At 42.2% G+C, this 20,769-nt stretch overlaps 1 long non-coding RNA gene across 8 annotated transcripts; it reads left to right on the top strand.

Moving 5' to 3' along the window:
* Nucleotides 1-4,741: 4,741 nt before the first annotated feature.
* On the top strand, nucleotides 4,742-13,070 carry LOC123047565 (uncharacterized). Of its 8 annotated transcripts, none has more exons than XR_006423028.1 (9): nucleotides 4,742-5,494; nucleotides 5,664-5,741; nucleotides 6,020-6,220; nucleotides 6,655-6,721; nucleotides 6,810-6,866; nucleotides 7,623-7,815; nucleotides 8,056-8,149; nucleotides 10,275-10,483; nucleotides 11,788-13,058. It is a non-coding gene; the product is annotated as an uncharacterized lncRNA (long non-coding RNA). The 8 variants fall into 8 exon arrangements; XR_006423025.1 differs by lacking the exons at nucleotides 10,275-10,483; nucleotides 11,788-13,058 and adding an exon at nucleotides 8,871-9,310 and having other exon boundaries at nucleotides 4,748-5,008; nucleotides 5,100-5,494; XR_006423026.1 differs by lacking the exons at nucleotides 10,275-10,483; nucleotides 11,788-13,058 and adding an exon at nucleotides 8,871-9,310 and having other exon boundaries at nucleotides 4,743-5,494; nucleotides 6,810-6,871.
* Nucleotides 13,071-20,769: the final 7,699 nt, after the last annotated feature.

Here is a 20,769-nt window from a genome sequence, read left to right as displayed (position 1 = left end):
CACACGTCCTCCTCCTCGCAACTTTGTCCAAGTTCAAATCGTACATGTTGCCACTGACTCCAAGAAAGAATTCTTCGTCCGATCTCCACTACAGTGACCCAAAAATGGCAGTACTAACCTTGCTATGTTCATCGTGTACTGCTAATAAGGATTCAAGTCATCAGTGACAGCGCCACATGGATATGTGGAAAGAGAAACTAGTGCAATCTACGCATGATCCTTCTGCAAACCACCACACTACACCCCTGCAAGAGAACATAGCAAAACATTTCAAAAGAAAAAAAAATCTGAAACTTCACGAGAACAATTATGAACAAATGTTATATGTGCTTGCAAAACTTGGTGGTCAATGACATCAGAGGAGCTCTGTAACGTTTTTTAGAAATTCTTCTCAAACAATGCACATACAGGTAGTTTTGGTTTGGCAACCAAAAGCATTTTGGCAATTTAGAAATAAATACATATAATTTTGGCAATTAAGTATTTTTTTAAATTGACAAACCAATACTTGTAATTTGAATCAAATTTCATTCACGTCTAAGTACTATTATATGTGGCAAATAAGTATAATCAAACCTGATAACAAAACAGTTTATAATCTAACAAGTGGGCATGTATAAAACTAACAAATAAGTTCTTGCAATATGATAAGTAAGCACTTTGCACAGAACAAAACAACTTAAAAAAATGTCAAGAATGCAGCGACACTTTTTGTGAATATTGTCTCCTGTTTTTTACAGTCGCTAGAGTCTAAAGGGAAATATATCCGGACATTAATTAAGTATTTCCTCCGTCCTGATTTATTGGATCATTTAGCAACACATCTACATCATGTTTTGTTAGGCTGTTTTCCTTGGTCGTCGTTTCCACCGATTAAGTGAAATCAATTCCAGCCACTTGCTAGCGGGAGAGGCAGGCTGCATGCAAGCGTTTGTTCCGGTACTAGTGCTCCTTCCGCTGCATACGTAGAACCAGACCAATGCATGCCATCAGCACAAAAGCAACAGGTGCATGCGGTAGTAAATAACATCAAGAATCGAGGAAAATTGCATGCGCTGTTTCTTCTGCCTTGGTCCCACCGATTCGTTCGACAGGGCAAATAATGTCGAATGGAGCTAGTACCTACTACTAAGATAACTAGATGATACCCCGCGCGTTGCGGCGGGACTTCTTAGAGAATGGACTCTTCGTATTTTGGTTCATAAGTAGTCCATGAAGATCGTGGATGAGTGAGCAGAGGCTGCAAGATCTCCTGCTCAAACCGAGGCATGATGGTGAGTTAGCAACTTAGCATGTGGTTAGACAATTTGATGGAAACTTTTAAACACGAAATATATATTATATTTCCGCACATAGCTAGGAAAACAATCTGCAGTTCTGTAAGGAAGATTTCCTATAGTATTCAGTCAAAATTAAAATTAAGAAACTCCAACCCTCCATGTACCATAAGAATCTATTTTTTGTTGTTCTATATAGGAAATCAGATAGCAATGATTGCCAACAGTTCAGAACACGAACCAATAAACATTATTTTTCCATATGATCTGGAAAGAATATGGTTCTACTATCAAGAAATAATAGAACAAAAGAGCCAACATCCCAGTGCTTAAAACAAAGTGAAGTGCAAAGAAAAGAAGAGAGTTCAGTTTGCCGCCTAAATGTAACAGAGCACTGCTGCCTAAAACAATCCTATAAACATCCATCCTTGGATGACAAATAATACAAACATTCATCCATGGCATGCAAAATAATAATAAGAAAATCATGTGGGATTACCTAACAGCTCACGCCGAAGTAGAAGATAGTAGAGGAAGATTAGAACTTGTCAGCCATGGAGCAATCACGAACAACCTGCTACATGATACAAATGCCGTGAGGGAGGAGCAGCAAGCAATTGAGATGGAGATGCATAAAGAAAATTAACGGCAGGGAAAGGTTAATTTAGGAGATTAATAGGGGATTAACACAACGTGGTAGATACCTTCTCGTGGGACTTCTTCATGACGCATCAGGCAACAGAGGCATGGTTCTTTATGGTGCAGATGCTAGAGATGATGCCACTACACTGGCCGTTGAGCGAAAACCTTCGGTGGCAGTAGGCGACATGAGGTCGACGGCAGGGGTCTTCAAATTCGTCGCCTTCAGGTAAGGCATCTGGCTAGCCCACCGGCAGTCCTTCCGGATGAGACGCTTGGAACAGCTCGGGGAAGGGAGGGAGATTGTGAGACGAAGATGAGGGCGTCTGGCTAGCCCACCCGCAGTCCTTCCGGATGCCTCTGATCGGGAAGGCAACACCTCTACTTCTGCCATGTTTTTTGTTCTCCCAAGATCTAAAGTCTGAACAACCAGATACCTCCAAATCCATTAGTTGAACTGACTCATTATTTGTAGCATCCCTAGAAGTAGAACCCGAATCTTGATTTTCCTTCTTCGATTTGGAACTCTAATGGTAGATGTAGATGGAAACATAGAAGGAGAGGTGGTTGGTTGTTCCATGGCCTGGGCTAGGAGAAGATGATACTCCCTGCGGATTGATGATCGAACGAAGAGGCAAAGGGATCATTGGGGCACTCTATCTCCATCAGTCCTTGTATTTGTGGTGGAGGCCACGGAAAAGAGCAGATCCATAGATTAAAGAGCAGGACATCTTCGTCGGTTACTCTAGCGCAGAAGATGAAGAGGGGGAGTACTAATTGAGGAGACGACCAGACCGCATTGCTTCGACTTGGTGCGGGGCGGTCGTTCGGGAGGGAAAAAGAATTAGTCTTTTTCCACCGTGGCTGTAGGTAAGGCCAAAGAATCAGACCGATTGGCTGGTGCTTGCAAACTGATTGCTTACGTGGCATCATGCTGACTTGGATAGTGTGCATGTTGAAAGAATTGTTAATAGTGGGGATCAACTTCTTAAGAATGTATGATATGACTTGATTAGCTAGGCCATGGACTCATTTATGCTGTGCACTATCTCCACTCTTTTTTTCCGCATTTTTTATAAACAGTTTCATAACGTATAACATTAATTTTCGGTTAACTTAAGAACTGCCGCATGGTGACACTTGAAGACAGAAGCATTTTTTAATCGGATACATAAATTAAATATTTGTACTAAATTGTTATATTTTAGTAAACTTAGTTTTACCAAATCATAAACATGGATCATATTTATGATAATTTAATTGCCCATTAATTATAATGTTATTTATCATACATTTGTAATCTGTCGTTAAAAAATGTGCATGCTGCACGCTAAATTATAACAGTTTTTGTAATGAAAGTTACATTATTTGTTTCTTTTCATACATTTTCCTTGTCGAGATGTCCAAACCAATCGCTATATAAGGTGGGAAAATAAGAAACGCAGAAAAGGACATGTTTTGTGGACTAAATTATAATAATCTTCTTAACATGGTGTATGTGTGTGTGCGCGCGCGCACGCTCGCATGCATGTATAAATATCTTAGTGGATATTGGACATATCCTCATGGCATTTCTAGAATGTAATTAGATATACTGTTGGTAAGGATCATAATCATGCTCCTCTTTATCCTTAATTTTTGGTCGATTGTGTCTCACATGTTATAGTGGGTTTGAAAATCTGTTGATGGATGTATGTGTTTTATTAGGCTAGGATGGACCATATACATTTGCCGCAGGCAAATTACTCTACTTGTGTTTGTTTGTTGTGGGTATTAGTGCATCAAATTCATTATTAATAAGGGCAAACTTGTGTGAGCGTGTTGTCTCTTCCGCTCGTGAGACTTCCTCTCATTTCCCTCTCCTAACCGTTGAGCCCGTGGATTCGCCTCCTCTTCATCTGCTTCTCCGGCGCTCGGTGGTGGGCAGGGGATTCTTGGTGCCTTCCCTCTGATAAGTAGTTTAGGTTAGGTGGTTTTAGTCCTCATAGGTATGGCGCTCAGGTGGATGATGACGCTTCTTCTTAGAGTTTGTCTTTCGGGCTCCGATCCTCCTTGAGTTCATCCTTCTAGATGTAGTCGAAGGAGCCCAATTTAAATTCCTGTCATTTTCTTTGTGGTGGTGAGGTAAGATTTCTCGTCATGTGGTGAGATTTTATGTTAGGTGTTGCAGATCAATGCAAGGGTTCAACCACGATTATTATATCTCCAGGCCGTTGGTACTTAGCGGCACGTGCACGAATACTTCCCGGTTGTCATCGACAAGATTAAGACGGCTCCGGTGGGGGAGCGAAGCTATAGCTCCTCATTCTAGCGGCAGTAATGGTCATTTAGTGGTCTTGTAATATATAATTTTCATAGCGCTTGAGATGCTTTATACTTCTGGTGAACCTTTATAATAAATCTATTCCTTTTCAAAAAAATAGAAAAAATAATCAGTATTAATAAGGCAAGCACGATGTAGCATCAGATCATTTCTAGTCATTCCCCACAAAAGACTTGACTCCTTACAAACTGATAATATAGAAATATAAACTAGTATAACCCCTCCCCAAAATAGTTACCTCCCTAAAGTTGAGGAGTTAGTCCCAAAAATTGCTTCTTCTCTAGTATTTGAACAGATAGTTGTCACTTCCTACCTCCCCTCCCCCTCTCTATCCAAAACAATAAGGTATGCATCAAAAGCGTCGGCTCGCGCGTGTCACGTCGATCGCGTGGGTTGGGCAAGACCGCAGGAGTCGCTCGCCTGTGCCACGTCCGAATTTTACTGTTGCGGGATCTACCCCAGATAACACCTTCCCAAGGTTTCACGCTTGACAAAACGTAGGCAGTCAACAACGCATCGAGCCCCACACCCTCGTCCTCCCCTTCTCCTTCGCAGGCACGTCTCCTCCTCCCCTTTGGCTCCCTGATCCCCTTTCTTCTTGTGCAGGCCGCCTACTCCCCTCCTCGGCTGGAGCAAGGTGCCGCCGTCCCTCCATCCTCGCGACGCCACCTCCTTCCTCCGCTGCCGGCAGAGGCGACCGGCTAGGGTTCAGTTGCCGCCGCCAAAACGGAAGCCGTGCTGCCCGGCGAGTGGCCCGGCGCCCCAGCAAGTTCTCCTTCTCCAGCTATCTTCTCATCCCCGTTCCTCTCTCCATCCCTGCTCGTCCCCTCCTCCTTGACCGCCTCTCTTCTCCTCTGAAGGAGCACGAGGTCTGCTGCTGCTCCTGAGCCGCCACAAGGACGTCAGGTGGAGGAGATCCCATGCCGACGGGCCGCTCATGCCGGTGTCCGAGCTCTTGGATCCGTTGGATTCACCGTTGCTGTACGGGGACGGGTCGGCAGGGGTGCTGGTGTTGGCATCGGGAAGGGGAAGGCGTCGCCGATGAGGATGTGAAGGAGGACGAGGTCGAGCCGGGTCGGTGAAGGGTGCGGCCGTTGGCTCGCTTGCCAAGCGGCTGCCTCTCTCCTCCTCGTCTTTGACGCCATGAAGAAGATCAATGTTGAGAAGGATGCAAGCTACAGGAGCAGCAGACGCGTCGTGTGAGCCTTGGGTGATTGATGCGTTTGTGCGTGCATTGGTCAGCTGCGTGCATCAGGTACAACTCGCCTCTCGTCTTTCCTCTCTGTGCTGGATCCAAAATGAGGATAAATTGTTGGGGTTGTAGGTAATATCAGGATTTTTTTATTGCTGTTGCTTCTTTTTACCTTCCTGTTCATGGTTGTTGTGTATGGTGTTCACCTTGAACTCAGTTTCTTTAGATGTAGGTTCATCTCGTGTATCAGGAAGACAACAGTAAGGAGATGAGAGCTATTATCTCAACAATAGAAGTTCAGGAAGAAAAGGTAAGATGTCTAACAGAGCACATCTACACTTTTTCTGCTATCTTATGTAGTTTGTTTTGTTAGTTCCAAGAAGGAGAGGTTAAAGAATAATTAAGTGGTTAGAATGATCTTCATATTGCAATAAAGTGATTAGTTTGTATGTGGCTCATAGAGAAGTGATGTTGTCAATCGTCAAAAAAAGAGAAGTGATGGTGTTATATTTCCTTTTTGTTAGTCAGTCTCTTGTGAAATAATTTCGTAATGGGTTTGTCCTAAAACTTCTTCTGCTTGGAACCAAGGTCCGGTGCATTAAGGAACAGCGATAATGGTTTTGGTGTCCTGTTAGATGAGTTCTTGCGGGCACACCAGATCAATTTTTTGTCAATGTTTTGAAATAATGCTGATTCTTTTCAAGAAGATGACATGTCTCATCAGAGGAACGGTGTTGTAGTGCTCATCACTCACTCAAGAAAGGACAAACATAAATTCCTCGTAGCAAGGTACTATCAACTTATCTTGTTATATGTTCTTTAGTGCTTGGTTCCTTGTGGATGTTCACATTTGCTTGTTGTATTGGCCCCAAAATCTCCAGGAGAATCAATTAATGTTAAATATCCAATAAAAAAGCTCTGTCATATGCAAGTAAGAGACATGCTTCATTTGGAAGTTAATCTGTTATGGTATGCATGTATTCCTCATTCTCAACAAACATAATATTGGCATCCTCTTTCAGACCAGCTCTTCATTCTTGTATTAAGTTGGTATTACATCTGGAAGAGGTGTATTGTAGGTTGATGTCTTTTCCATCCATGTAATACGAACAAATGCACACAGCATAGCCAAGAATCTGAGATCTCAAAAACTATGAGCCATTGATGACATTACTGACTGACTGTGTTGAATTATAGGACTAACTATAAGTAAACCTTTTCAGGTCAGCGTATTGTGATGTTAGCATGCCCCCTGAAGGACTGCAGGAGTGCTTGCCACACTTAATACCAGTATATGATTTTCCTTGTCCAAGCTAATGTTGCTTAATCTTTCCCCTGTTTACAGTCTTAACATCGGCCTTTTGTATTTATTTCCTAGACTTTGGTGTCAAACATGGTCTACACTGAGGATGATGAATTGCTTGTTGATGCTGAGGTCTGGTAAATTTCTTTATATCCTACTTGTCTCAGTTGGTTATTGTCTAACAGTGGCATGCTCTGATAAATATTACGTGTTAGCCGCACACCACTGAGATTCCATGCTCTTTCTTGCAAGATGTAAAAGATAGGAATCAACAAAAAAGTCCATTTTGGCTTACTACTATATTTCCATGCCATATGTCCGATGTCAGTGCTTTCGACTTACTTGATCGTATTTTAGTTGCTCGTGATTCTGCCTTGTCCTAGAAAGCAAACAGTGAAAATTATACGGATTTTATGATTCAGTTCATGTTCATCACTTGTCCATCCTTGGTACAATATTACATGCAAATATACTCAGTTGCTGTGTGTAAAGAAGTTCATTCCAAATTTGATAAAAATTAAGGGGTATCTCTCCATGAAGGATTGCTTTGTGATCCTTTGTTCTATTTTCTGTGATTTAATTATGTGCTTATATTCTCTGTCCAACTTATAACCTGGTCTGTATCTAATTATTTGCTAGCTAGCTCTTTCTCTTACTGCCAATTTTCTTTGCTTTACATTGTCATTTTAAATACTAATTATACATCTCAAGAGAATATGCAGTATACAAGTTTTACATGCACATCTTCTTGATTTTGTACCATGCGTTTATGTGCTTTGGTTTTTGTTTCCGCAAAGAAGAAAAATTATTAAGTTCTCCGTGCGAAGTTTAAAAAAATAAAATTAACCAGTCCCTCCTTTTAAATTTGTTGCTTTGGTCTTCTGCTAGGTTTGAAGAAGGGCCAGGTTCAAAGTTTTAGGGCAACCCGTCGCTTTAGGGAGACGGCGGTCCCTTTGATGGCCTCCAGGCTCGGCTCAATGATTGGGATCGGTCATCGGTGGTGGCGTCGAAGGTGGTATGGAGTCTAAACCATGGAAGAGACCGTACACTCAGAAGGCAAAGTTGGGAAGCTCCTACAATGGTAAATGCTTTGGCACATGCATATAGATGCTTGATCATTTAATGTGAAATATTGAGAAATAAAGAAATAAGGCGCTATTGAGATTTGTTTGTTGTGTGAAAGGTAAATTATTGTTCTAGATTTTCACAGATACCATCCATTATATACCAATGTGTTCACTTCTGTACTGCTGCTAGCTATGGCATTAAGCCATTAATATTACATGTTGTGTGGTCTGACTATTACACAATGCATATCTAGAAGTATCTGTGATGAGGGAGCTAGCCTGAAAGTGGATCTACCGCGTGCTGCTCCTGTTCCCTCTCCCTCAATTCATCCTCATGGATCTGACAAGGTGACTGTCTCCTTTGCTCTCAACGGCTCTAATTCACTTAAAATTCAACTATTTCTCTGTTTCTACCTATTTCCTCTGTCAATGCAATGGCTTAGGCCCCCAGGTAGCTGCACAATTCATTCATGTCATGCGTTAAACAAATCGACTCCACTCAATACCTCTTAGCCACTAATCAAACATCAATATAGACTGATTATTACTGCTTAAATAAATCACTAAATGTATCAGCATGATTGCCTGTGCTCAGACAATAATATTTATTTCATGTTATTCTACAAATGTTCTTTACCGCATGAAGATTTCACAATGGATTGTTTACTAGCTCGGTTTTGTTCTGTAACATAAGTTACATGACACTGAAACATGCATAGCCCACATAGTTCCTTTTCATGTATAATTGTTTCTTTTGTTCAGTGGATGCTTCATTACTAAATCTCTACAATATATCTATCTGACCTAACACACATGCACTACATATTGCCGTGAGTTTCAAAAATTAATTGTTCTTGGAGATATTCCAAATTTTATTATCTATGCCTATTTGATGACCAACTTCCTTCTAAGAAAAGAACCCAGCATCTATCCCAGTTACTTCCCTTTTATGTATAATAGGTACTTTCATTTAGTGCATGCTTGATTAGTAAAACTTTACATTTACACATATATATCTTACGTAAGACATGTCTACTACAATCCTGATTTTTCTATGGGCATTGAATAGTGAGGTCTAGGACTACGCGCGGCATGGATAGGGATCGTCATGCGGCGCCGTCCTCCAGACCTCCTTCCCATCATAGCCTTATGGGAATTGGCTTACGAAGTGATTCTACACTTCAAATCATATCCTTTCTTAATATATGTGCCTGTCCATTCAGGTTTATCTTCGCTTGGAATTGGTGGAAGTGATTTTATACCCCATTTTCTTTCTCTATGTTCTGATTTCTAAGCAACAAAAGTGGTGTCAATAATATATTATACTTGTGCATTTCTAGCTTTAGGCAGGACTTTCTTTTCACAACAAGAGATGAAAATGCTCCTATTGTACCTTTGCTTTTGTGCTGCGCGTGTTGCTTTTCAACCATTATCGCTTATGTCACCAGTCATGTAAACTATAGGGACATATTAATTAATATCTATGACTCCTAAGGCTGATTCATGGTATGAGTGTGTTGCATTTCCACCGTTCTCTTTTTGCTGACCATGTAATAACATTGTGAGCTACACCCAGCAATGTGAAAGGAGCGCCTCCCACCTGGCACCGCCCAGCTTTGTCTCAGGCGGCGCCACCGGGTGGCGCCCCAACAACTAGTTCCACTAAAAAGTGGTGGGAGGAAGTTTCCTCCCAATCATCACCTACTTCCACTGCCAAAATCGTCGCCAAAATCTCTTCGAACACGGCCCAATTTGGCGAGCCGTACCACTTATGCCACCCGTGTCTCCACCCATTCTTCGATCGTACCACCTCTTATCGCTGACTCCTGAGCGTCCTCTTGCTACCTCTGCATCTGCAGTGAGCTTCCACCTGCCAGAGACACACGATGTTCGACGAAATGATTAAAAGGATTTTTTTCTTTTCTTTTTTTCCTCGCCTTTTCAACTTCTGTACAATAATGTGGTAATATATTTCAATTTTTTATGCAAAAGAAGTTGTTCATTCTCGGGAAAAAAGGATAAAGTTTAGTAGAAGAACTAGGTATAGGAAAAAAAATCTACCCTTCAATTTTAGAGAGATAATATAGAATGTTAAGTTTTAGGGTAATTTTTTTTCAAAAAGAAGGGATACCCCTTGGCGTCTGCATCAAGTGACACACAAAACCTTTTTTTGACTGTAAAGACTAGAGATGCTCAAACTGGATTAAGTAAGGAGGATAATACTATATGCATTTTTCGTGATACAATTTTCAATCTATTCATCTTCAATCATGATAGTACAACGAACACCAGAAATAATAAAAATTACATCAAGATCCGTAGACCACCTGTCAACGGCTACAAGCACTAAAGCAAGCTGAAAACATAGCAGGCTTCAAGAAGATTATTACTTTTTCCTGTAGGTATTTTTACCATCTTCAGTACTTTATCATGGCAATTTTTATTGTTGGTATTTGTTGTTTACTTCTTCCAGGTTTACAAGGAATGCCCAGCTCAAAAGACATAGGCGTACCGAGCCTGGCTGGCCATTCGGGCCGAACACGCGTTACCGCTAATGACGATGACCATGGTATTTGGTCGATCACAGCTGGTTGCGGTCCGAATGAGGGAGCTCCTAACCAGCGCGTTCAGTGCCGATTTCGCGGTCTGGCGCTCGAAGCACACGTTACTGGGCCGGCCCAGGTGAGCTTCGACCGAAAACCACGACGCAAAAAATTTTTGCGAAAGTTGGGTTTCGATCTCAAGATCACACTTCTTTTTGTCTGACGCGAGAACGACTAGACCAAACACGTTCTGTTGTTCTATAGCTAGGAAAAAGTGCTACTTAACCGTTATTCAGTGAAAACATTAACGTAAAATCTGAAAATTATTTGAAAAGTTCATTGATTCTGAAAAAAAAGTTCATCGATTTTGAAAACTAGTTCACCATTTTTTTAAAAGTTCACAAAATTTTAAAAAGTTTCATCGATTTTGAAAAAAAGTTCATCGATTTTGAAAAAAGTTCATCGATTTGGAAAAAAACTTTATGGAATTTGGGAAAAAAATGTTCATTGAATTTGGAAAAAGTTCGTCGAATGTGGAAAAACTTCATCGAATTTGGAAAAAAAATCATCGAATTTGAAAAATAGTTCATTGAATTTGAAAAAAGTTCATCGATTTTATAAAAGTTCATCAAAATTGAAAAAAAAGTTCACGAATTTGATAAAAAGTTCATTGAATTTGAAAAAAGATCATTGAATTTGACAAAAGTTCATCGAATTTGAAAATAAGTACATCGATTTTGATAAAAGTTCATTGAATTGAAAAAAGTTAGTCGAAATTGAAAAAAACTTCACGAATTTGATAAAAAGTTAGCGCATTTAAGGAAAGAAAAAAATGAAAGGAAATGAGAAAAGAAACATGAAAAAGGAAAAAGAAAAAAATCACCCAGAAACTGACCAGCGAACGACCTAGATAAGAATAAAAATAAAAGAAAGAAGTTTGTGGGCATAGGCGCATTGTTATCCTGGTGGTGAGTGCGCTGCACTTTCAATTAAGCGATCCAGTGTTGGATCCCTCGCTAGCGCACGAAAGTTCGTTAGTTATCGGGGTCCAATAACTATAGACGAGTACGTAAATCGGTGGCAATCCCATCAAGCCAGCTAGGGGACAGTGAGCCAATTAACCTAACTTAATGAACTAACTTACTAATTACTCGTTCTTACATGTGTGGATTAGCAGTGGCTTGGTACTATACCTAGCATGGCATTGTGTCATGCTACCTCTGCTCCTAAATTTAAAATGTTTTTGTAGTTGAACTGCAAAAACGTCTTATACGCCCCCCATATACCTAGCTAGCCTACCGAAACGTCATATATTTGGGTATGGAGGAGTATTTAAGAGCAGATGCAATACTACGTAATCATGCTTAATCCTAACTCCTAAGATGACTGGTCTATAACATAGCATTGCTTCATAATCATGTTTACAAATCTGAAATAAAACAGGTTTGGTGCTTGAAAGTTGTTTACTGGATCCGTATGTTCGGGGCCTGGGAATTCATCTCCTCCCTTGAGCTTCGCAGTTGGTGAAAGAATGGAACAGCCCACGAGTACGCTGCTGGTATTCCTGTTTAAATTAGCGACCGTGGCTCTGAACCGGATGCACATCTCTGAACCGTAGTCTGTAATTAGCGACCGTGGGTATGATGATCCAGTCCAAGAGAACATATTCCTCATGATTTATGTACGTGGTGCTAAGTGCTAACTCATCCGTGGATGGTGACGACTCCAGATACCAACTTCCCCTGGCTACTAGCATGCAGAGCAGCAGCAGCAGGGTCAAGTCCAAATACATCGGTTTCAGTCTTGTTGCTACCGTCCGTATGTATTTTTGTTGCAATGCGAGGACAGCGACGACACAGGTAGGATGCTCCGTTGGACGGGCATGCATGCATCCTGGGGTCTTGGCAGGACAAGACATGCTACTGCCTCTAATGTGCCACCATCTCAAGCTTAGTTCGGTTACATGTAAGAAAATTACATCGTCAATATCCAGCTACTATTGGGGGATGTCCAGAGAAGAGGAAAATGCATTGGTTAAATTGGCCGGACATGACTCGCTCCAAACTGCATGGTGGTATGGGCTTTCGTGATATCCCTACATTCAGTCTAGCTGTTAAATTGTGATCCAAATTATACCATGTTGACTAGACGTAGTACAACCGGTGTGGGCCTTTGCGTTGACGTCAACGCGCGTACGAGTACAACTCGTTTACTTGTCCTCCAAGGACTCTCATGTATTGCCGTCTTATATACCCATGTAGTCGCACCTCAGACGGTCTGTCGTCTCGTGCTTGTAATACTCCTTCATTATAGTGATTGCGGCTTCGTGCGTCCGTGATTTTTCTCCCGCAAGGGTTTCCACGTAAAAATCCATGTCTCTCTGTCTCGTTTATTTCTCGTTATTATCTAGCAAGTGGTATACAGAGCCAAGTTTACAGATACGAGATTCAAAGACGAGGGGATTAGGGTTTCTGTTCGCGCCGCTTGCACGCGACGTGGCGATCTGTCAATCCGAAGGTAGATTGATTCTGTGCGCGGCCGTACACGATCATCAGATCGTTTCACCGAGTCCAACAGGCGGTCCAATCCGTGCGTGCTGCTTCTCGATCGGCCCGTGGAGCTACAGCGGCGTCACATCTACAAGTACTACTTCTCCTCCCGCTCCAGGTCATCACACCAGGAAGGAACTAGTACTACTACCGTGAAGGGCAGTACTAATTGATTGGCACGGTGACCGAGAAAGCTACATCTCACGTGAAGCTTACCCGATCGGCTAGTACTAGTCTGTACTAGTTTAGTTTATTGCTCTGTCATTGCTAACCGCTACATCTAGAGACTCCTACATCTATTCCGAAGCTACCAGGTGCTATTGTTTCTAGTTCCGTTTGATCCGCAAATTAATTCTGTCCAGAATTATTTTACTTCGACTTGTACTACTTTGTGCACAGTTTATCTACTCATGACATCCATGAAGTACGATATTCCGCTGCTGGACCGTGACACAAGGTTTACCCTATGGCAAGTCAAGATGCGAGCGTTGTTGGCACAGTCCGACTATGATGAAACACTGGATAGTTTTGGGAAGAACAGAATTTAGGACTGGACTGATGAGGAGAAAAGAATTGATTGTAAGGCTTTGTCACAAATTCAACTCCATTTGCATAATAATATTTTGCAGGAAGTTTTGAGCGAGAAAACTGCCGTCGCTCTATGGTTAAAGCTAGAAGGGATTTGCATGACTAAAGATCTCACCAGCAAGATGAATCTGAAGCAAAAATTATTCCTGCACAGGTTACCCGAGGAGGTAATGTTTTGAATCACATTTCAGAATTTAAAGAGATCATGTCTGATCTAGCTGCAATGGAGGTTAAGTATGAAGAGGAAGATACTGCTTTAATGTTACTTTGTTCACTGCCAAGTTCTTATACCAATTTTAGAGACACCATATTATACAGTCGTGATACTCTCACACTTAATGAAGTTTATGAAGCTTTGAACTCTAAGGAGAAGATGAAATTAATGATGCCTCATGATGGTTCGAGTTCATCCCAAGCCGAGGGATTATCTGTTCGTGGCAGGACAAAGGAGAAGAACTCACATAATGGAAACAGAGGCAAAAGTAAGAACGGCCACAGGGGCCGGTCGCAATCCAGAGACAAGAAGTATTGCAGATATTGCAGGAGAGACGGGCATGACATCTCAGAGTGTTTCAAGTTGCAGAACAAGGAAAAGAGGAAAGGTAACAAACCAGGTGAAAATTCTGCTAACGTTGCTCGTGATGATAGTTCCGATGATGCTCTTGTTGTTATTGCTGGATGTGCTGAGACCAATGATGAGTGGGTACTTGACACCGCATGCACTTTTCATATGTGTCCACATAAAGATTGGTTTAATACTTTTGATTCCACTAGTGCTGTTGGTTCTGTTTGGGGTTTTGATAATTCACCATGCAAGATTGAAGGCATATGTTCTATTCGAATCAAGATGTTTGATGGCATAATCAGAACTTTGACAGATGTTCGGTATATTCCGAAGATGAAGAGAAATCTTATTTCTATGAGTGCCCTTGATGCAAAGGGGTACAAGTATTTAGGTGGAGATAGTGTTTTGAAAGTCACCAAAGGCTCCCTTGTTGTGATGAAAGGTGACTTAAGTTCGACCAATGGTCTTTATTACCTTCGAGGTTCTACCGTTTCAAGTAACGCTACTCCAGTTATTTCAAAGAATTCTGATTGTGATGCTGCTAACCTTTGGCATATGCGTCTTGGACATATGAGTGAACTTGGTTTAGCAGAGTTAAATAAGAGAGGTCTTCTTGATGGATATGAACCTGGTAAATTGAAATTTTGTGAGCATTGTATCTTCGGCAAACACAAGAGGGTGAAGTTCAACACTTCGACTCATACAATTGAAGGTATTCTTGATTATGTGCATTCTGATTTATGGGGACCATCTCGCAAGAAGTCACTAGGTGGTGCAAGTTACATGCTGACTATTATTGATGATTATTCGAGAAAAGTTTGGCCTTATTTCTTGAAGCATAAATATGAAGCATTCTCAGCATTTAAGGAGTGGAAGATTATGATTGAGAGACAAACTGAAAAGAAGGTAAAAATACTTCGCACTGATAATGGTATGGAATTCTGTTTCTAAGCAATTTAAGAATTATTGCAAGTTTGAAGGCATTGTCAGACATTACACCGTTCCTTATACTCCTCAATAAAACAGTGTTGCTGAGCGTATGAACAGGACCATTATTTCCAGAGCCCGTTGCATGTTGTCCAATGCAGGTTTGCATAGTTGTTTTTGGGCTGAGGCTGCTTCCACTGCTTGTTATCTCATTAATCGTTCACCATCTATTGCTCTTAATAAGAAAACTCCAATTGATGTATGGTCTGGTTCACCTGCTGATTATTCACAGTTGAGAGTTTTTGGTTGCACTGCTTATGCTCATGTTGATAATGGAAAGTTGGAGCCTAGGGCTGTTAAGTGCATCTTTCTTGGTTATAAGTCTGGTGTTAAAGGTTTTGAATTGTGGAATCCTGAAACCGAGAAGGTTGTTATTAGCAGAAATGTTATCTTTAATGAGATTGCTATGTTACATGATGTTTCATCTACTAATGTTCCTGTTGAGAGTGAACAGCAGCCTATTGTTCAGGAGCCTACTGTTCAGGTGGAGCATGTTATTGATTCAGGTGATACATCTGGTAATGAAATTGTTGCACATAATGAACCCGTCGTTGATGATGAACATGTCACTACCACTCCAAATCAGCCAATTGTTCCACCCAGTTGGAATCTTGCACGTGACAGAGTTAGGCGGGGTATTAATAAACCCGACAGGTTAATTGAAGAGTGCAATATTGTTTCTTTTGCTTTATCTGTTGCAGAAGAAATTGAAGGTAATGCTGAGCCTTCTTCATATTCCGAGGCTATTATTTCTGGTGATAATAATAAGTGGATGACCGCTATGCATGATGAGATGGAATCACTTGAAAAGAATGGCACTTGGGATTTAGTAAAATTACGTAGAGAGAAGAAACCTATTCGTTGCAAGTGGGTTTTCAAGAGGAAAGAAGGTGTTTCTCCTAATGATGAGACAAGATATAAAGCAAGGTTAGTTACTAAAGGTTATAGCCAGATTCCAGGTATTGACTATAACGAAGTCTTTTCTCCTGTTGTGAAGCATAGCTCTATTCGCACTTTACTCAGTATTGTTGCCATGCATGATCTTGAGCTTGAACAATTGGATGTTAAAACTGCATTCTTACATGGAGAATTAGAAGAGGATATTTATATGGAACAACCTGAAGGTTTTGTTATTCCTGGAAAAGAAAAGCTTGTCTGTAAGTTAAAGAAATCTCTTTATGGATTGAAGCAATCCCCTAGACAGTGGTACAAGAGATTTGACACCTTTATGCTCTCTCAAGGTTTCAAAAGGTCTAATTATGATAGTTGTGTTTATTTGAAAACTGTGTCAAAGGTTCAACTATTTATTTGCTCCTTTATGTTGATGATATGCTTATTGCTGCAAAGAGTATGTCAAAGATTAATGAACTAAAGAAGCAATTGAGTAATGAATTTGAGATGAAGGATTTGGGTGCAGCAAAGAAAATTCTTGGCATGGAAATATCTAGAGATAGACCGTCTGGAAAAGTATATCTAAGTCAAAAGGGATATATTGATAAAGTTCTTCGTCGTTTTAATATGCATAATGCCAAGCCGGTGAGTACACTGTTAGCTGCACACTTCAAATTGTCATCAGCTTTATGTCCTAAGTCATATGTAGATATTGAGTACATGTCTAGAGTTCCCTATTCAAGTGCAGTTGGTTCACTTATGTATGCCATGGTTTGTTCTCGTCCTGACTTATCATATGCATTGAGTGTTGTCAGTAGATACATGGCTTATCCTGGAAAAGAGCATTGGAAAGCAGTTCAGTGGATTTTCAGATACCCGCGTGGTACTTCTAATGCTTATTTACAGTTTGGGAAAACTAGAGATGGACTTGTTGGTTTTGTTGATTCTGATTTTGCTGGTGATTTGGATAAGAGGAGATCACTCACAGGTTATGTTTTCACCATTGGTGGTTGTGCTGTGAGTTGGAGAGCAACTTTGCAGTCTATTGTGGCCTGTTCCACTACTGATGCCGAGTATATGGCTATTTATGAGGCATGCAAAGAAGCTATCTGGTTGAAAGGTTTATATACTGAGCTTTGTGGAGATTCATCTTGCCCTACCGTGTTTAGTGACAGTCAAAGTGCTATATATCTTACCAAGAATCCAATGTACCATGAGAGAATAAAGCACATTGATGTCAGATATCACTATATTCGAGATGTTGTTGCTGAAGGTGATTTGAAGGTATGCAAGATAAGTACTCATGATAATCCTGCTGATATGATGACAAAGCCAGTTCCGACCAATAAGTTTGAGCTTTGCTCAGGCTTAGTTGGTATTTCTCATTAGTCCTATGGACTTTGACGCACAAGGTGTTTATGCTGATTTGGATGGAGTTATTTACTTTCTTTGACTACTGGAGGGAATTTGGATCAAGGTGGAGATTGTTAAATTGTGATCCAAATTATACCATGTTGGACTAGACGTAGTACAACCGGTGTGGGCCTTTGCGTTGATGTCGACGCGTACGAGTTCAACTCGTTTACTTGTCCTCCAAGGACTCTCATGTATTGCCCTCTTATATACCCCATGTAGTCGCACCTCAGACGGTCTGTCGTCTCGTGCTTGTAATACTCCTCCATTATAGTGATTGCGCCTTCGTGCGTCCGTGGTTTTCTCCCGCAAGGGTTTCCACGTATCAAACACTATCAATCCATGTCTCTCTGTCTCGTTTATTTCTCGTTATTATCAAACACTAGCGATGCTTGGGAAACAAGGATGACGTTTAACGATGAAGCCACAATCATTATTTACTAGGGTATTAAAAGGAAAATATTACCCGCATTGCGATTTTATGCAAGCTAAGAAAGGGAAACACTCATCGCATACTTGGCGAGTGATTATTAGTGGGCGAACAGTCCTAAACATGGGTCTATCAAAAGGGTGGGAACGGACACAGAGATCAATATTTGGGAAGATAAATGGATCCCGTCTAATCCGTCACTACGCCCCTTGTGGAAACCTGATAATACTCACCTTACTCTAGTGTGTGACCTCATTCGCGAAGATGGAACATGGGATGATCATCTCATAAGAAACTCTTTCCTCCCTTCAGATGCTGATGCAATCCTCTCCATTCCCTTTGGTGGTTTGGACTGTGACACTTTAGCCTGGGCATTCGAGAAACATGGCATGTATTCAGTGCGCTCAGCTTATCACTGTTTGTCGAGTAATGCAGCTGCACGCCGGCACATTGATCCAACATCATCACGAGGTTCTGATCACCCCTTGTGGAGGCTATGTTGGCAACTCAAAGTTCTCCCAGAGATAAAGCATTTCTGGTGGAGAGTACTTCATGAGTTCATTCCTACCATGGGTATCTTAAAGAGAAGACATATTGAACATATTGGGGCATGTTCTTTCTGTGGAAATAATGATGAGTCTATCTTCCATGCGATTATATCGTGTCCATCTATTAAAGCAATATGGAAAGCTGTAAATGAGGCAACTGGCGTCAAACTCCCTCGTCTTCCACCCGAAAACATGGGCATCAGATATCATCAGCGGGAAGGTATGTTCTGCGAAGGATGCTGAGACTATTACAACAGCGGCGTATGCCATATGGACTAGCCGAAACAAGGAAAAAAAGGGGAGATCAACACTTCTCACCAAGCAAAGTTGCCCGATGGGTAGCAGAGGTGCTATAGGCGGTATCTAGGGCCACTCATCCCAATAATCACCATGAGAAGAAACTAGTTAAGTGGAACCCTCCTCCTGAAAACATTATAAATATAAATGTGGATGGAAGTTTTAATCCTACAACTGGTACTGGGGCTACTGGATGTGTTGCACGAGATAGTATGGGTCGAATCCTTGCTGCAAGAAGTCGTTGGTACAATTCTATGGCCAATGCCCTGTCGGTGGAAGCGCTCGTATACCGTGATGGTGTTGATCTTGCAAATACTTTGAACTTCCAGCGGGTAACTGTCGAAACTGACTGTCATAATTTGCTGCAGCTTTGGGAGGCTCGTCAACATCATCGGTCTGAAATTATGGGAATCCTCCATCAGGTTCAAGAGATCGCTTCACAATTGCTACATTGTAATTTGATCTTTGTAAGATGTGAGGCTAACTTTGCTGCCCACTTATGTGTGCAACATGCTAGTAGTGAGAACGTGTGTAGCTTGTGGACTGGTACTACTCCTCCTTTCCTTGCAAGATGTATCCAAAACGATTGTAATATGTTGGCAGATGAGTAATAAAATTATGAATGTTTCGCAAAAAAAACTGAATGAATGCCCAATTTTTTACTTGAAAAAGAAGACACCGGTTGATTGGGTGACTGGTAGACACTCGCGAGGGGCAGGACAGGGTAGTGGCCATGGCAGTTTGCTGCAGCCGGCCTGCATCATTCATGTCCATGGGTCTGCAAAGGATAAAAGATAAGGCCACACACGCGACCCCAAATAGTCCGGCCATGTTTGTTTGGGCTAAGCAAACACAAATCACAGCCCAATGCGCGGGAGCACCCATTCTCGGCCCAAATTTGAACCGCATTTACGCCCAAATAGATAACACGCGCGGCCGTAAATGGCTCGGCCACGTCGGTTTGTAGCTAACGGGCACAAATCAGCCCAACGTGCGGGAGCACCCATTCCCGGCTCAGGTCGCTTTTGTGTCGAAACACACTGCTCGGACGGATGGGATGCGCGTCCTTGTTCTCCCCTGGCCCGCTCCTTGGGGACACAAACATACCTGCTTTCCCCTTGTTCGCAAAAACTTTCGGCACTCCCCCTCCCCTCCCTCCTCCATGGCCGGCGCCCCAAAGAAACCCAAACGACCCGACCGCCACCATCGAGTGCTCTGCGATGAAGACGAAGGGCCCGAAGAAACCGTGGTTGGAGCTCACGCCGGCGGAGGGTGCACAACTCGACATTGAATCGACCAAGGGGAGGGCCCAGCAGACCGTTGCGACAGAGAAGAAAGCCACTTCCGACTTCGGCGCCGAGGCCGCGGCCACGCAGCACAAGGCTGCCGTCGACCAGAACGAGGCCATCCATCTGGGGTCGGCAATTATCTCCGCCACCGCCATGGTCGCAGCGAGCACATGCTTGTTAGCAGTTCTCCATCCTCAGTGTCAGTCGCCGAGCTCCTCCATAACATCGGAGATGGCTGGTTTTCATCCGCCGCTGCAGCATGCTCAGACCCGGATCTCCACGTCGCCGAACAGCTGCGTGATCGCGCTGGCCACCCCCGCCCAGCCGGTCGACATCGACCTCAGTGTCACGTCTGGGTACAGTTGCGCTGCCAGTCGTCCGACGGGATGCAAAGGTACTTTGTTGTTGCAAATTTTACGTGGCTGCTACTGGCTGAGCAAGAACCGTTCTTACCTACGGATCAAAACCACAAGGATAGTTTGTCAAGTTAGTGTTGTTTTAACCTTCGCAAGGACCGGGCATAGCCACACCCGGTTCAACTAAAGTTGGAGAAACAGACACCCGCCAGCCACCTGTGTGCAAAGCACGTCGGTAGAACCAGTCTCGTGTAAGCATACGCGTAATGTCGGTCCGGGCCGCTTCATCCAACAATACCGCCGAACCAAAGTACGACATGCTGGTAAGCAGTATGACTTGTATCGCCCACAACTCACTTGTGTTCTACTTGTGCATATAACATCTACGCATAAAATCAGGCTCTGATGCCACTGTTGGGGAATGTAGTAATTTCAAAGTTTTCCTACGCACACGCAAGATCATGGTGATACATAGCTACAAGAGGGGAGAGTGTTGTCCACGTACCCTCGTA

This window comes from Triticum aestivum, chromosome 2B (assembly GCF_018294505.1).
Source record: "Triticum aestivum cultivar Chinese Spring chromosome 2B, IWGSC CS RefSeq v2.1, whole genome shotgun sequence".
Taxonomy (NCBI): domain Eukaryota; kingdom Viridiplantae; phylum Streptophyta; class Magnoliopsida; order Poales; family Poaceae; genus Triticum; species Triticum aestivum.
The sequence above is the reverse complement of the archived record's forward strand: the minus strand, read 5'-3'. Positions and strand labels throughout refer to the sequence as shown.